The sequence below is a fragment of the Sinocyclocheilus rhinocerous genome, unplaced genomic scaffold, assembly GCF_001515625.1.
Source record: "Sinocyclocheilus rhinocerous isolate Xijiao unplaced genomic scaffold, SAMN03320098_v1.1 scaffold1646, whole genome shotgun sequence".
NCBI classification, from domain to species: domain Eukaryota; kingdom Metazoa; phylum Chordata; class Actinopteri; order Cypriniformes; family Cyprinidae; genus Sinocyclocheilus; species Sinocyclocheilus rhinocerous.
In genome coordinates, this window is record NW_015644630.1 from 263,847 (window position 1) to 268,160 (window position 4,314).

The window sequence follows — 4,314 nt, forward strand, 5'->3', positions numbered from 1 at the left end:
CACTGCCTTGAAAAATATCAGTATCGTATCGAAAACAAAATAAGTGGGATCGCCCATCCCTACCAAAAAGTGATTACAGACTCTACTTAAGCTGCGTCCCAGATGACACACTATACTCTCATACACTATGTACTTATGCACTATGTACTCAACCATGTATGAATTATATAAGGTTATTTTGTCATTCATAATCGGAGTCTCATAGCTCCTCCCCCTTCGGTGCGTAATTAAAGCTGCGACAGTTGAGTGCATGAAGAGTCCAACATCCCACACTTCATTTTGTCGGCTATTTAAGTGCATCATCCGGGTATTTTAAGTGCACTTATTCTTTTTGTAATTTTCAGTGTGAACGCACTACTCGCACTATGTATACTACTAAAGATTTAGTGTAGAATAGTGCATAAGCACGCGATTTGGGCCGCACCTTTTGTGAGTGAACCGTTCTTTCTGCCTCAAAATGACTTGATTTCATTCATGGTTGTTGTCAAAAAGTATTTCAACAGGCAAAAATGACTGAATGAGCTATAATCTGTCAAATATAACCATGAATGAAATCAAGTCATTCTGAGGCAGAAAGAACGGTTCACTCAATAAGTAGAGTCTGTAATCGCTTTTAGGCAAGTGTAAGGCGGACGGCAGTCAGTTTTCGGCGGAGTTTTGGGCTTTGGTCTGAACACAGAGTCACTCCGAGCAGAAGAGTCAGACTGAACCGTGTTAGTACAGGGCCCGACCATTGTCTCCTAAAATCTGATATCATTAAACACGCTCGTGTGTGTTTGTTTATGTTGTAATGAGCGATTATGCTCTGTTTTCGGTTAAATTTGGTACAGGGCCCGACCGTGACAGATACCAGTGTCTCCTAAAATCTGATATCATTAAACACGCTCGTGTGTGTTTGTTTATGTTGTAATGAGCGATTATGCTCTGTTTTCGGTTAAATTTCGTTACCTCGTGAACGTCCAGCTTTGTCAGAACACCGGAAGTGTTTCCGACTCAGGGTTGCCAGGTCTGCGAAACAAAACCAGCACAAATATGCTAATCAAAACTAGCCTAATGGCGTTTTTCTCTCAGTTTTCACCTCCTTCGAAATCGAGGGGAGTGCAGGGGGTGATCGCTTTAACCCGCGGACTGAAAAAACGACCCGCGACTACAGTATAAAAGGTGCCCAGTTTCGCGGGGAAACAGAGGGCTTGGCAACCCTGCACCGGACATGTCTAAAAACAGCGTTCTCGGTTCAGAGATCCGCTAGAACCGATTCAGTCGAGTCTTCAACGAATCATGCGGAGGTTTTGTGAATCGTTTTAACCGATTGATGGATAAGAGCATATGACACACATACCAAAACAAGGATAATATACAGCAGTATATTACACCATCACATGAGCCGTGGTAAAAAGACATCTCTGATAAAAGCCTGTACAGAAGTGAGAGATCTGAAGTACAAAGCTGAAGAGATGCTGGTATTATTTAGTTGCTTTATTACAAATTCTGAACTTCTAATTGGAGCTTTAACCTCTTAAGACCCGGCAAAACATTTAAGGAAAAAAATAGTATTTTTTCATGTCATTACATTGTTTAGAGCATTATAAAAAAAGTTTAAAAAAAAAAAATAATAATAAAATATATTTCATTCATAAGTTATGCTACGTCCTCGGTAGAGGACATCAGGACTCAATTTAAAAAATAAAAATAAAAAGACATGAATGAACATGCATAGGCAAAAACAATCGATTTTTTTTTTTTAAATCACCAATACATTTTTAGTTTTCAGGATTTTTTTTACCAAACATTGTATAAAGATAATTCTCAACTATGTTATAACAGAATGATTTGATATACCATTTTTCTTTATGCAAAATGTGTGTAAAATCGCCACAAACAGGTTTTCTCATTTTTTGCGACTCAAATGCTCTGAGATATAAAAGTCGGTTAATTAAGGAAATCGCGCCTTGATTGATTTGTCGTGTGACATGTCATTAGACTTTGCAGTATTGGACGTCTCCATCTTTAATATTCACTGTCGCTATGGTTACAGGCAGTGTTGGGGGTAACGCATTCCAAGTAACTTGAGTTACGTAATCAGATTACTTTTTTCAAGTAACTAGTAAAGTAACGTTTGGAAATGTAAACTGATATTTTCTACTGAAACTACATCAAAAGATCGAAATGACTGCCTTGAAACCATTTGTGTTGGTGAAAATACTAATGGCCGAAGACTTTTGCACAATACTGTATGTATAGCGTACATATAATAGCTGTAAGTCTATCTCTGACAGCACATAAAACGTAGGCAGAAAATACACTCTTATTTTTATTTGAAATAAAGTATACTAACAGTACGCTTGAAAACAAGCAGAGATCGCCATTTTAGCAAAACTGCAGCCAAAGATCCTTTTGAGTTACAAAGTGATGTTGAGGCTGGAAATGTTTACAATATTTTCAACAGTGAACAGAACAAATAAAACACGCTGTCACTGTTGTAGAAACATGTCCCATCTTCACTCTCAGTGCAGAGTTATAAATGAAGAAAGTAAACAGTGAAAACTGGCCATATTCAGAGAGTTTGCTGAGAAAGACGAGATACCACAGCAACCAGAGAAATGAGAAAACAGACAAACTAAATGAGCAAGTGATGAAAATGGTGTTGAAGCTTTTGACTAAATTATACATACTAAAATATATTAGCTTTTCTCAAAACAGAGAAATGGAGCATGTGAAGTGTCAAATGTGGTTTAAAATGCATAATATTTATTGCACAAAGGGGGTATAAATGTATTTGCACAGAGATTACAATCAGGAGAAGCAATGAATTAACCTTCACATTCTTGCTCTAATACACTTATTATTAAGAACAAGAGATAAAAAAAGAGAAAACATTCTAATGGGCCTCATTCACGAAACTTGCGTAAACAGGAGCCCGGTCTCATGAAAATGCGTATAAATAGTACGCCAAATAAAAACGAAAACTCGTGGTATTGATACGCAAAAATGGACTTTGGCGTGCATATGATACGCATGTGTTTGGCGTGCATATAATATGCAATTTTCGCGTACATATGATACGCATCTACCCCACAACCCTAAACCTACCCATCGCGTAGCATATACATGCCAAAGTCCATTTTTGCGTATCAGTACCACGAGTTTTCGTTTTTATTTGGCGTACTATTTATTCGCACTTTCATGAGATCGGGTTGTAAATAGTTACGTGTCCAGGAATGCAGTGGAATATTCTGCACTCCCTTCTCAGGTTTGGCCCCAGTATATTTCATAAATGCAAAAAATACTAATAGGCCATATGCCTAACAATAAATATTCAATTAACGTGTGTCCACCAAAGCATTTTTAGCCAGCTGAAAAATCTCAGGCCCTCTTCTGAAAACGGGCAACTGGTGGCACTTGAGAACCTTTTTGGTGGCACAGCATTTTTCCAGACGCTTTTGGTTGCTATGATTTGAAATATCCACGGCACTAATGTATTAGGCCTACTAGTATCTCATTTTGAAGAATATTACTGAATATAAAAATGCAGTAATCAGTAATATGAACTTCTCCATCATTGTTCAGTCGTTGTACAAGTAGGATGGTTGATTGCTGTAGCATTAGTCCCGCCCCCAGAGGCGGACAGTAGTGAAGTATTTTTACTTTACTCAAGTAAATTTAAAAAGTATCTGTAGTTTATCAGAGTGTTTTTCTTTTGTAAACTTCACTTCACTACATTCCAAAGCATAATGTCATACTTTTTACTGCACTTCATTTCATAAATCTTTCTTGTACTCAAGTAAATCTTTGAATTACTTTTACTTGAGTAAAGGTAAGAAAGTAATAGATTTCTAATGCAATTAAGTATTAAATGATATTTAATATGAAACATAGTACAGTAAAAAGTACAATATTATGCTTTGGAATGTTGTGAAGTAAAATTTTCTAAAGAAAAACACTCTGATAAAGTTCAGACACCTGAAAAGTACTTTTACAGCAGAGTAAAAATACGTCACTACTGTCCGCCTCCGGATACAGATTATATCTGTTTATTATAGTTTTCGACAGTTCTACAGTTTTCTGTACTGTTTTCAGATGTTCAACCACAATTGCTTCTGCTCTCTAACCTTGGCAGAAAGAACAATGAAGGGCTTTCTGACATAAGTCACACTGTCTGTCTGACAAAACCCCATGTTAGATTATTGTAGTTGTACTACTGATTTAAATTCATGTGGAGGAGTTGTCAGAGGAGATTTAAGGACATTTTTTAATGGCTGTTTTTAAAACGGTCCATTAAGACATGTTTATATGCCAAGAATAACTGCTTAAGCG

General features: G+C 36.9%; 1 protein-coding gene across 1 annotated transcript in view; it reads right to left on the reverse strand.

Moving 5' to 3' along the window:
• cutc (cutC copper transporter homolog (E. coli)) overlaps window positions 1-1,026 on the reverse strand; it is an 8,514-nt gene extending 7,488 nt beyond the window's left edge. The window contains exon 1 of the mRNA XM_016576341.1: window positions 949-1,026. The gene's annotated coding sequence lies outside the window, so the exon portion shown is untranslated. The remainder of the gene's footprint in view (window positions 1-948) is intronic.
• Window positions 1,027-4,314: the final 3,288 nt, after the last annotated feature.